We start from the raw sequence: 14,187 nt of genomic DNA, 5'->3' as shown, positions 1-14,187 counted from the left end.
TGGCACGGGCTCGACGGGCCAAATGGCCTTCTTCCGTGCTGTAACCATTCTATGATTCTATGTGCAAAAATAAGACTGAATCCTCTACTAGAAAATGAGAAGTAAAGATTGTAGTTAAGAGCTGGTTGGACTACCTACTCTGCCACCCAATGTATGTATTTAGCCCCAGTTTTAAACCCCCGTGCCTGGCGAGAACGGGGCTTGTGTGGGTTAAAATCGCAGCAGCATGCAACTCACTGGCTTCCTGTCGATTTCAATTAGCTCACCATTTTAATAGGCCTCATTAAAATGCAAATGTCAGAGTCTGATGAAGTAATATAGACCCCAATACCATTTTCATATTGTGTCGTGTGCTTGTCGCTGTATCCTAAGCCTGCCAGAAAAACCTGGCGCCAAGTTGCAGTGGCGTCATTTTACTTGAATGAGCGAAGGAGGAAAGCACAGATTATGAATGAAAGAATAATTTTGTTGTGTCATCCATCCGAAAGAAAATAGATAATTTATTCCATTACTGACGTGACTGACAGAAATTTATCACCATGGATGGATTCTACAATTAGTGAGGAAAACCAACCATTCCGAACAGGAATTCTTTTGATTCATATTATTATTAAGGGGCTGCCATTTTGTAATGTATTCCAGTTACTTTTAGACATATTATGGCAAAAATAGAAATCTATCCAGCCATATATTTTGGGTTCAATTTTTTATTTGATCTCAACAAAGTTTTGGATGAAACGGTTATTTTGATAGTGACATTTCTTTGGATGGTTAATGGACTATTGATGTTTTGATCAATATGCAATGCTTTAAGGGGAGCTTTCTACTGAATGAATGAAAAAAATCAGGATCGATAAAGAAATGAGACAGAAAACATATGCATAAATGTTAAAAATCTTAAATTGGAAATACATTTGGAAATATCTGAAACAGATTGATAATTTCCATGATATTTTGCCTTTGTTATACATATTTAAACATGAGATTTGATTCATGCAGTTACTATTCCCAGGGGTTTGATCAATGATTGCCTTATCGATACCCTCCAAACTTTGTAAAGACAAAACAAGAGGATTGTAATTAATTGGAAAAGTGTTTTATACTCAATTCATTTTGCATGAGTCATTTTTTACCTAATTACCATAATTCAATCATGCTATCCCTAATCATCATAGCAGTTCAGTTCGATTAACAGGAATGTGATGATATTGGGGCCTGTGCCACTATCGAGCAGATACTCCTGTTTACCGCCTGGGTGTAAACCATCGGCGTTTACTGGTGTTTGCACAAAACAGGGTGCCTGGAATCATGTACAGTCGAGATGGTAGCAATATCAAAAGGAGGATTAATCAGGGCTTTAATATCTGGATAAGTGTAGTCCATTACAAGGGGTCCCGTCTCACTTCACTAGCAGTAATGGGTTGCAGTCAAGACCATGTGGTATAATGTAGTGGAGGGGGCAGGGGATTCAGGTTGCAAAGTCATGGATTGGGCTGTCAACAGAATAAGAGAAACTGGATGAAGACCATGAAACACATGTTGATTAATGTTAACTGTCTGTGTGCCCCATCAGGTGGGTCAGAACTTTAAAGGATTAGTTCTGGCAGGTTAACACTGATATATTTGCTGAGAAAAATTCTGCTGCTGTCTAAGGCGAGTATTGCAATCTCATAGAGAAATCTGAAAAGCGAATGGATCATCGCTTCTCTACCAGAAATTTCTTTACAGCCGATGAGCTGTAGGACTGAAAGATATTAGTTTGGTCACATGGAATTCTTTAAACGGCTATATGTTCCATTTAGAGTTTTGGAAAGCAATTAGCCTGCGAATGTCTACCAACCCCACTCCCTCACAGGAATGTGGAATGATAGCTGCTGTGGCAACAATGGAAACCCCTACATATGGGGCTTCAGACACCCCACCGACACCCGACAGCACGGCTATAATCAAGTCCATGGGCCACCTTGATCATTATTGAACACACCATCGGAATGCTCAAGCAGTGGTTCGGGAGCCTTCATGGATCTGGCTACTTCCTACACTACGGTCCCACAAAGAGCCTCCTGCCTTGTCTTGGTGTGTTACGTACTGCACAAACTCACATTACAGAGAGGCCTCCATTTGAGGGAGGCAAAACAGCAGGCCTCATTGGGCGAGGAAGATCAGGGGGAAGGCGAGGAAGCAGCCGGAGTTGGAGGGTCACCTCAACACCTTGCAGCGAGCAGTCTGAGAGATCCGCTAATTGCGCAACAATTTTGGGGATCTGCCCTCTAAACCGACAGAGGCCTTTCACGTTAAGAGTCCTTGTTAACATCCTCACCGATCCCTTAATCCAGCATTCAAAGAACATTCAAGCTATTCAGATAACTTCTATATCGATGACATACTTTAACCATGCGTAGGCAGAAGCTGCTATTAAATCACATTGCAAGTCGAGATGCCAAAAGAGATGGTGATACATTTAATTCCAATCAGAATAGTTGACTTCCATTCTTCTCTCACCCAAGTGTCAACTCTCAGTGCATTTCTTATCAGAAGGTTTCCAAACTGTTTGGCTAGTGGACTGCGCAGAGCAGCTAGAGGGCGGCAGTTGCCCACATCGGAAACCCTTGAGGTGGCCAGTGACTTCTGGGTGTTGGAAAATGAGAAGGGCCAGGTTGCAGACTGCTGCATTTCATCAGCTTGCCAGGACAGTCTGGACCAGCTGACCTGCAGGCACCGTGACGGGTATTGGTTGAGGGCATGGCGAAACAGCTGACGTCCTGAAAAGGCCAACACATATCGCTCCCACCATGGCCACTTCCATGGAGCTAGGGCTCATCACTTCTTTAGATCTGCGGGAGAACAGACAGAAGGCTTATCAGAGACGAATAATCATCTGTACACTGGCTGGAGACCTTTGGGGGATGGGACAGGAAGTCTGAATTCAGACATAAACAGAACTGAGTAAAGTTTTAATTGAAACAGGAAGGGACATTGAATGACATTCGAGTTGGCCAATTAGCGAAAGGGTCAAGTTATCTCTGACTAAACAAAACTGGACATCAAATGGCCATGGGGGCCGAAGTATAAAAAACATCAAGACAAAGGAATTTTCTTTCTCTTAGAAGCTGACGTCATGAGGAAACTTTTGGTAAGCCGGCAAGAAGAAACATTTGGGAGGTATACTTGGGTTGAATTGATCACTCGCCGGACTACACATTAGCCAATAGACATTAATCTTGTGAGGATGTGTACATGACCACACGAGGGATGCATAGTTATTGCAAGAAGTAAGATTTGGTTTAATTGTACTTAAACTGTCTAACTTAGAGCATAGAAGTTGCTTGTATGTGCGTATTGAATCGGAAATCAGTAAGCGGATAATTTGTAGTTTGGTTTGATTTTAAATCTGTACTCGGTAGTGTTGAATTAGGAACGTATAGGGCTAGAACCTCCACTTTTGTGCTTACCCCCAAAAATGGGCGATATTTCCGGTGTGGGCAGTACAAAAGGATTTTCAGATCGTCGGCTTCTCGCCCATTCTCAAAGCACCTCGTCTCCATTTTTTAAAATGGGCGTTGTTACCACGAGCGATATGAAATGGGCGTTAGCGTTAAATTTTTTGACCTTCTGCCGTAAATTGTTGCCGTCCTTAGCAACAGCATGGCAACACTCGATTCCCGTGATTCAGGAGGTCAAGGGTCATCATGACATGCGCAGAGGAGACAGAGAGAGAGGGAGCTCAGAGGCACCGAAAGCGTGTGTGGCTGTGGTTTGTGCTTGTCTGGCTGTTGTGGGAGGCACGAGGGAGATTCACCAGCAGCAAAAAGCCTACTAAGCACCAAGAACATAGTTGGCAATGAGTTTCTGTCCAACAAATAAGATATAACATGGAAGGGATGAAGCAGGCCCTGGAGCTGGTAGCCAGGAACACTGGTGGCAGAGGGCTCCCAGTGGTCCCGGAGCATGGCACTGCACCCCAAGGTGCCGCACCCCCATTGCCAACCACACATGAGAGCCAGCAGCAACATCTTGCTTCTGGCTCGGAGCACGTTCCCACTTCGGGATCGTCCTCTCCCGTATACGTTCAAGCAGCATTTTGGCTGTCATCACACCCCCTCCCCCACCCCCCGCCAATGAAACATCGCCTGAGGAGCTCCTCGGCCAGGCGACTTGGAGCCAGGAGGGGAAGGGGTAGAGGTGGGGAGGAGAAGCGGTGGGGGGGGGGGGGTTGGTTTGTGCAGAAATACTGATGATTTCAGACTAATGTTCGGTTTAAATGTTTTTTATTTAACAAAACTTTTTCGCCCATTGTCTCATAGCTGCAACATTACACACTGGTGATTCCTTAACATCAAAGGGTATAATCACACTTAACTTCAATCAACTTCAACTTTAACTGTCACCAAGGTGATGCCCACCATTGAGGTATGACCTGCACACCCAGCAGTGTGCCAGCTTTGTAAATAACACCAACGTTCTTTCAGGCAAAGTGGTCATTGATGAGCTCCTGATGTAAGGCTCTGTATTGTATAGGGTTAATCACATCAGGTTAATTATGATATTCCGACATTTACAGTGTGTTTTCTGCTTCATGCCTTGTGGAATGTTGTTGATGCAGAGAGAGAGAGAGAGAGAGAGACCTTGATGCGCACACCATCTTGTTTATGGGACGATCGGCGCCTCAAGGTCTCATGCTTTGTGGAAGAACAGCTGGGACCTTACAAATTAGGAGTTGGCCATAAACCACATGCACCCATGTTTGTTTAATAGTATAAAGGAACGGAACTGTCCAGTGGCTCTTTGAACTTCACCTTGGACCGTGATTCACGAGCAGTGCCGGGACCCCCAAGGCTGCTGACCAGCTATCGTTGCGGAGTTCCCGACGGGCCGAAGGCTGTGGGCTTTGTTGCATCTTATCATACTTCTTGTTTCTTCGTAAACTGTATTATGTTTTTTTTCTCTCAGTAAACGGTGTTTTATCTTTACTTCATTTGTCTTGTGTCTTATTTAACATTCATCCAGATCCCGAACCTGTGTCTATTATTATTGATCCAAAACATTTTGGCGTAGACAGATCTGGTAAAATGTTTAAGAGAAAAGACAAGAAGCAGTCTCCTCCTGCAGGAAAGAAGTATAGAATATCAGGGTGGAGCACGAGGGATGAGGGTTTTGGCTCTCTTGCCAATGTGCTAGCCTGGTTTGGACCCCCGCAACATTGGGATACGCAGTTATTGGAACAGAGCAAAGATAGAACCATACCCCACGTGGTACTGTCTCTCCTGGAGGAAGCGAGATTCCCACAGGAGAAAAGTAATCCCCCACAAATGGGATGGATTTTGTTGACAGCATTAAGGGCGATGTGTAAACAACTTATGGAAAGTGAGGCAGAAAACCTACAGTTAAAAACAGCTGTTAAGGTTTTGGAAAGTCTAAATTCGACTCTGACTGAAGCGGTCCGCACTGCACAAGAACGGGCAGATAAAGTCAATGAACAATCAGAAACTTTAATATGCCGTTTGGCGACAGTACAAAATAAAAAGAAAGCCAGACGACGGAAATTACAGATAGATCGGTCAAAGGTACGTGCATTGGTAGCTGGACCCACTTGGGATCCGGCTCATTCGGACGGAGACATCTGGTACTCCTCTGACTCAGAATATGAGTGGACAGATGGCGAGGGGGGGAACGGGAGGAAACTAAAGACCCTCCCCCATACGCTCCGAGCACGGAAGCTAGACCCCTTATGACAAATAAGACGAAACAGCAAGATGGCAAACAGCTGGTATCCACGAGAGGGGTGCGTGACTTCACCACTAGTGAGTTACAAGAAATAGGGTCTTGATTTCACCAAAAATCCGGGGAATCATTGTCACAATGGCGAACCCGGATTTGGGACCAGGGAGCATCAGGCATAATACTTAACCCTGAAGAGTTAACAAAAATGTGGACTATGACTACGGACTACCATATCACAGCAGTGCTACGGAATGTCCAGGGCACAGGTTCGCTATGGGACATGGTTACTACAGGGGTCTGGCAAAAATATCTCTCTGCCGTCGATTGGGAAGGGGAGGTAAAACCTTGGAATACTATGGCGGAGGGTGCGATACAGTTGCGCAACATGGCAACACAGGGAGGATTATATCACCAACCATATGGGGGGCCAGATCAGGAGCTCTTTATGGCAGGAATGTGGAGCAGGCTGATGAAGAGTGGCCCTCCTATGATGAGGGGAGCGCTACTCGCATTATTGGGACCAGCCCAAGGGCAGCGGGTGGGACACGCTTGCCTATTGTTAGGACAGATGGAGGATGTAGAAGATAATGTGTGAGAGTCGAGAACAGCTAATGTAGAGGGGGATCGGGACCAGCGACAAGGTTCGACCTCTGGGAAAGGTACAGGGTCAGGAAAGACAAAAAAAAGAATTACGCGGAGGGACATGTTCGCGGCTTTACTGAGGGCAGGGGTCCCCAAGGAAAAAACTGATGGAATCCCAACAGGAGCAATGTATTCTATATGGAAGCAACACAGCATCCCAGGAACAGGGAAGGGTGAAAGGAGGGAGGTAAGGGAGGCTAAGTCGGACAACGATAAGTCTGCGGATGCGGAGAAACCACTTCCCGTTAGTCTATACCCCAAAGTAGAAGAGCTGTGGAAGGCTAGTAATCCCCTCAACTAGGGATGTGGCCGGGATCCGGGAGTACTCCCCGTTAGAACCACATCAACCCAAGCTCCCGGTGACCTGAGGCCACATATTCCGATTACGATACATTGGCGGGGGGGGGGGGGGGGGGGGGAACATACAAAGGGATGTTGCTTTACCAGACACAGGGGCAGAAGTTACAATTATCCATGGAAATCCTAGGAAACTAGCTTGGCAGGGGAATGGGAACCCAGGAGAGGGCTCTGAGCTAGTTAGAGTGGGTGAGAGCTCAGATGAACAGAGCCAATTTAAGTGTATCTAAGGGTTAAGTCATGGCAGGAGAGCTCGGTCGGGTGTTATGCTCCTCCTGTACCATGTGGGAACTCAGGGACGACTCCAGTGTCCCTGACGACTATGTGTGCAGGAAGTGTATCCACCTCCAGCTCCTGACGGTCCGCGTTGCGGAGTTGGAGCTGAGGGTGGATTCACTCTGGAGCATCCACAATGCTGAGTATGATATGAGTATCACGTGTAGCGAGTTGGTCGTACCGCAGGGAAAGGGTCCACAGCCAGATAGGGAATGGAAGACCAACAGGAAGAGCAGTGCAAGGAAGGTAGTGCAGGGGTCCCCTGTGGTCATCCCCCTGCAAAACAGATACACTGCTTTGGGTACTGTTGAGGAGGATGACTCATCAGGGGAGGGCAGCAGCAGCCAAGTTCAAGGCACCGTGGCTGGCTCTGTTGCACAGGAGAGCAGGAAAAAGAGTGGGAGAGCGATAGTGATAGGAGATTCAATTGTAAGGGGAATAGATAGGCGTTTCTGCGGCCGCAACCGAGACTCCAGGATGGTATGTTGCCTCCCTGGTGCAAGGGTCAAGGATGTCTCGGAGCGGGTGCAGGACATTCTAAAAAGGGAGGGAGATCAGCCAGTTGTCGTGGTGCACATTGGTATCAACGACATAGGTAAAAAAAGGGATGAGGTCCTACGAAACGAATTTAAGGAGCTAGGAGCTAAATTAAAAAGTAGGACCTCAAAAGTAGGAATCTCGGGATTGCTACCAGTGCCACGTGCTAGTCAGAGTAGGAATCGCAGGATAGCGCAGATGAATACGTGGCTTGAGCAGTGGTGCAGCAGGGAGGGATTCAAATTCCTGGGGCATTGGAACCGGTTCTGGGGGAGGTGGGACCAGTATAAACCGGACGGTCTGCACCTGGGCAGGACCGGAACCAATGTCCGAGGGGGAGCGTTTGCTAGTGCTGTTGGGGAGGAGTTAAACTAATATGGCAGGGGGATGGGAACCAATACAGGGAGACAGAGGGAAAAAAAAGGAGGCAAAAGCAAAAGACAGAAAGGAGATGAGGAAAAGTGGAGGGCAGAGAAACCCAAGACAAAGAACAAAAAGGGCCATTGTACAGCAAAATTCTAAAAGGACAAAGGGTGTTAAAAAAAACAAGCCTGAAGGCTTTGTGTCTTAATGCAAGGAGTATCCGCAATAAGGTGGATGAATTAACTGTGCAAATAGATGTTAACAAATACGATGTGATTGGGATTACGGAGACGTGGCTCCAGGATGATCAGGGCTGGGAACTCAACATCCAGGGGTATTCAACATTCAGGAAAGATAGAATAAAAGGAAAAGGAGGTGGGGTAGCATTGCTGGTTAAGGAGGAAATTAAGGCAATAGTTCGGAAGGAAATTAGCTTGGATGATGTGGAATCTATATGGGTAGAGCTGCAGAACACCAAAGGGCAAAAAACGTGAGTGGGAGTTGTGTACAGACCTCCAAACAGTAGTAGTGATGTTGGAGAGGGCATCAAACGTGAAATTAGGAGTGCATGCAATAAAGGTGCAGCAGTTATAATGGGTGACTTTAATATGCACATAGATTGGGTTAACCAAACTGGAAGCAATACGGTGGAGGAGGATTTCCTGGAGTGCATAAGGGATGGTTTTTTAGACCAATATGTCAAGGAACCAACTAGGGGGGAGGCCATCTTAGACTGGGTGTTGTGTAATGAGGGAGGATTAATTAGCAATCTCATTGTGCGAGGCCCCTTGGGGAAGAGTGACCATAATATGGTGTAATTCTGCATTAGGATGGAGAATGAAACAGTTAATTCAGAGACCATGGTCCAGAACTTAAAGAAGGCTAACTTTGAAGGTATGAGGCGTGAATTGGCTAGGATAGATTGGCGAATGATACTTAAGGGGTTGACTGTGGATGGGCAATGGCAGACTTTAGAGACCGCATGGATGAACTACACAATTGTACATTCCTGTCTGGCGTAAAAATAAAAAAGGGAAGGTGGCTCAACCGTGGCTATCAAGGGAAATCAGGGATAGTATTAAAGCCAAGGAAGTGGCATACAAATTGGCCAGAAATAGCAGCGAACCCGGGGACTAGGAGAAATTTAGAACTCAGCAGAGGAGGACAAAGGGTTTGATTAGGGCAGGGAAAATGGAGTACGAGAAGAAGCTTGCAGGGAACATTAAGACGGATTGCAAAAGTTTCTACAGGTATGTAAAGAGAAAAAGGTTAGCAAAGACAAACGTAGGTCCCCTGCAGTCAGAATCAGGGGAAGTCATAACGGGGAACAAAGAAATGGCGGACCAATTGAACAAGTACTTTGGTTCGGTATTCACTAAGGAGGACACAAACAACCTTCCGGATATAAAAGGGGTCGGAGCGTCTAGTAAGGAGGAGGAACTGAGGGAAATCCTTATTAATCGGGAAATTGTGTTGGGGAAATTGATGGGATTGAAGGCCGATAAATCCCCAGGGCCTGATGGACTGCATCCCAGAGTACTTAAGGAGGTGGCCTTGGAAATAGTGGATGCATTGACAGTCATTTTCCAACATTCCAGAGACTCTGGATCAGTTCCTATGGAGTGGAGGGCAGCCAATGTAACCCCACTTTTTCAAAAAGGAGGGAGAGAGAAAACAGGGAATTATAGACCGGTCAACCTGACATTGGTAGTGGGTAAAATGATGGAATCAATTATTAAAGATGTCATAGCAGCGCATTTGGAAAGAGGTGACATGATAGGTCCAAGTCAGCATGGATTTGTGAAAGGGAAATCATGCTTGACAAATCTTCTGGAATTTTTTGAGGATGTTTCCAGTAGAGTGGACAAGGGAGAACCAGTTGATGTGGTGTATTTGGACTTTCAGAAGGCTTTCGACAAGGTCCCACACAAGAGATTAATGTGCAAAGTTAAAGCACATGGGATTGGGGGTAGTGTGCTGACATAGATTGAGAACTGGTTGTCAGACAGGAAGCAAAGAGTAGGAGTAAATGGGGGCTTTTCAGAATGGCAGGCAGTGACTAGTGGGGTACCGCAAGGTTCTGTGCTGAGGCCCCAGCTGTTTACACTGTACATTAATGATTTAGATGAGGGGATTAAATGCAGTATCTCCAAATTTGCGGATGACACTAAGTTGGGTGGCAGTGTGAGCTGCGAGGAGGATGCTATGAGGCTGCAAGGCGACTTGGATAGGTTAGGTGAGTGGGCAAATACATGGCAGATGAAGTATAATGTGGATAAATGTGAGGTTATCCACTTTGGTGGTAAAAACAGAGAGACAGACTATTATCTGAATGGTGACAGATTAGGAAAAGGAGAGGTGCAAAGAGACCTGGGTGTCATGGTACATCAGTCATTGAAGGTTGGCATGCAGGTACAGCAGGCGGTTAAGAAAGCAAATGGCATGTTGGCCTTCATAGCGAGGGGATTTGAGTACAGGGGCAGGGAAGTGTTACTACAATTGTACAGGGCCTTGGTGAGTCCACACCTGGAGTATTGTGTGCAGTTTTGGTCTTCTAACTTGAGGAAGGACATTCTTGCTATTGAGGGAGTGCAGCGAAGATTCACCAGACTGATTCCCGGGATGGCGGGACTGACCTATCAAGAAAGACTGGATCAACTGGGCTTGTATTCACTGGAGTTCAGAAGAATGAGAGGGCATATCATAGAAATGTTTAAAATTCTGACGGGGTTAGACAGGTTAGATGCAGGAAGAATGTTCCCAATGTTGGAGAAGCCCAGAACCAGGGGACACAGTCTAAGGATAAGGGGTAAGCCATTTAGGACCGAGATGAGGAGGAATATCTTCACCCAGAGAGTAGTGAACCTGTGGAATTCTCTACCACAGAAAGTTGTTGAGGCCAATTCACTAAATATATTCAAAAAGGAGTTAGATGAAGTCCTTACTACTAGGGGGATCAAGGGGTATGGCAAGAAAGCAGGAATGGGGTACTGAAGTTGCATGTTCAGCCATTAACTCATTGAATGGCGGTGCAAGCCAGAAGGGCCGAATGGCCTACTCCTGCACCTATTTTCTATGTTTCTATGTTTCTAACCCGAAGAAAGGATGCAAAAGGCAGGAGATAACAGAGCAGAGAAGCACTGGGGTAAGTGTAAACCACAAGGTGAGAGGAAGGGGAAATATGTATGAATATAAAGGGGCTGCAGGAGGGGTCAAAACTAAAAATCATGGTTTAAAAACTAGTATTAAAACACTTTACCTAAACGCACGCAGCATTCGAAATAAAGTAAATGAGTTGACGGCACAAATCATTACAAATGGGTATGATTTGGTGGCCATTACTGAAACGTGGTTGCAGGGTGGCCAAGACTGGGAATTAAACATACAGGGGTATCTGACAATTCGGAAAGATAGACAAGAAGGGAAAGGAGGTGGGGTAGCTCTGTTAATAAAGGATGATATCAGGGCAGTTATGAGAGACGATATTGGCTCTAATGAACAAAATGTTGAATCATTGTGGGTGGAGATTAGAGATAGTAAGGGGAAAAAGTCACTGGTGGGCGTAGTTTATAGGCCCCCAAATAATAACTTCATGGTGGGGCGGACAATAATCAAGGGAATAATGGAGGCATGTGAAAAAGGAACGGCAGTAATCATGGGGGATTTTAACCTACATATCGATTGGTCAAATCAAATCGCACGGGGTAGCCTGGAGGAGGAATTCATAGAATGCATACGGGATTGTTTCTTAGAACAGTATGTTACAGAACCTACAAGGGAGCAAGCGATCTTAGATCTGGTCCTATATAATGAGACAGGAATAGTAAATGATCTCCAATAAAAGATCCTCTTGGAATGAGTGATCACAGTATGGTTGAATTTGTAATACAGATTGAGGGTGAGGAAGTGGTGTCTCAAACGAGCGTACTATGCTTAAACAAAGGGGACTACAGTGGGATGAGGGCAGAGTTGGCTAAAGTCGACTGGGAACACAGACTAAACGGTGGCACAATTGAGGAACAGTGGAGGAATTTTAAGGAGCTCTTTCATAGTGCTCAACAAAAATATATTCCAGTGAAAAAGAAAGGTGGTAATAGAAGGGATAACCAGCCGTGGATAACCAAGGAAATAAAGGAGAGTATCAAATTAAAAACCAATGCGTATAAGGTGGCCAAGGTAAGTGGGAAACTAGAAGATTGTGAAAATTTTAAATGACAGCAAAGAATGACTAAGAAAGCAATAAAGAAAGGAAAGATAGATTACGAAGGTGAACTTGCGCAAAACATAAAAACAGATAGTAAAAGCTTTTACCGATTTATAAAATGGAAAAGAGTGACTAAAGTAAATGTTGGTCCCTTAGAAGATGAGAGGGGGGATTTAATAATGGGAAATGTGGAAATGGCTGAGACCTTAAACAATTATTTTGCTTCAGTCTTCACAGTGGAAGACACAAAAACCATGCCAAAAATTGCTGGTCACAGAAAGGGAGGACCTTGAGACAATCACTATCACTAGAGGGGTAGTGCTGGACAGGCTAATGGGACTCAAGGTAGACAAGTCCCCTGGTCCTGATGAAATGCATCCCAGGGTATTAAAAGAGATGGCGAAAGTTATAGCAGATGCATTCGTTATAATCCACCAAAATTCTGTGGACTCTGGGGAGGTACCAACGGATTGAAAAGCAGCTAATGTAACGCCTCTGTTTAAAAAAGGGGGGCAGACAAAAGGCAGGTAATTATAGGCCGGTTAGTTTAACATCTGTAGTGGGAAAAATGCTTGAAGCTATCATTAAGGAAGAAATAGCAGGACATCTAGATAGGAATAGTGCAATCAAGCGGACGCAACATAGATTCATGAAGTGGAAATCATCTTTAACTAATTTACTGGAATTCTTTGAGGATATAACGAGCATGGCGGATAGAGATGTACCGATGGATGTGGTGTATTTAGATTTCCAAAAGGCATTCGATAAGGTGCCACACAAAAGGTTACTGCAGAAGATAAAGGTACATGGAGTCAGAGGAAATGTATTAGCATGGATAGAGAATTGGCTGGCTAACAGAAAGCAGAGAGTCGGGATAAATGGGTCCTCTTTGGGTTGAAATCGGTGGTTAGTGGTGTGCCACAGGGATTGGTGCTGGGACCACAACTGTTTACAATATACATAGATGACCTGGAAGAGGGGACAGAGTGTAGTGCAACAAAATTTGCAGATGACACAAAGATTAGTGGGAAAGCGGGTTGTGTAGAGGACACAGAGAGGCTGCAAAGAGATTGAGATAGGTTAAGCGAATGGGCTAAGGTTTGGCAGATGGAATACAATGTCGAAAAATGTGAGGTCATCCACCTTGGGGAAAAAAACAATAAAAGTGAATATTATTTGAATGGGAAGAAATTACAACATGCTGCGGTGCAGAGGGACCTGGGGGTCCTTGTGCATGAATCCCAAAAAGTTAGTTTGCAGGTGCAGCAGGTAATCAGGAAGGCGAATGGAATGTTGGCCTTCATTGCGAGAGGGATGGAGTACAAAAGCAGGGAGGTCCTGCTGCAACTGTACAGGGTATTGGTGAGGCCGCACCGAGAATACTGCATGCAGTTTTGGTCACCTTACTTAAGGAAGGATATACTAGCTTTGGAGGGGTTACAGAGACGATTCACTAGGCTGATTCCGGAGATGAAAGGGTTACCTTATGATGATAGATTGAGTAGACTGGGTCTTTACTCGTTGGAGTTCAGAAGGATGAGGGGTGATCTTATAGAAACATTTAAAATAATGAAAGGAATAGACAAGATGGAGGCAGAGAAGTTGTTTCCACTGGTCGGGGAGACTAGAACTAGGGGGCACAGCCTCAAAATACGGGGGAGCCAATTTAAAACCGAGTTGAGAAGGAATTTCTTCTCCCAGAGAGTTGTGAATCTGTGGAATTCTCTGCCCAGGGAAGCAGTTGAGGCTCACTCATTGAATGTATTCAAATCGCAGATAGATAGATTTTTAACCAATAAGGGAATTAAGGGTTATGGGGAGCGGGCGGGTAACTGGAGCTGAGTCCACGGCCAGATCAGCCATGATCTTGTTGAGTGGCGGAGCAGGCTCGAGGGGCTAGATGGCCTACTCCTGTTCCTAATTCTTATTTTCTTATGTTCTTATGAACACACAGGGACCCATATGATGATTAATAGGGGAAACCATACATGGGCACTTGGAGGCGGGTTTCATTAGGCATGCGGTGTCCCCCTACTATAGCCCTGTTTGGCCTGTGCAGAAACCCGACAAAAGTTGGAGGATGACTG

Source organism: Pristiophorus japonicus, chromosome 20, assembly GCF_044704955.1.
Source record: "Pristiophorus japonicus isolate sPriJap1 chromosome 20, sPriJap1.hap1, whole genome shotgun sequence".
NCBI lineage: Eukaryota > Metazoa > Chordata > Chondrichthyes > Pristiophoridae > Pristiophorus > Pristiophorus japonicus.
Note: the sequence above shows the minus strand (reverse complement) of the source record.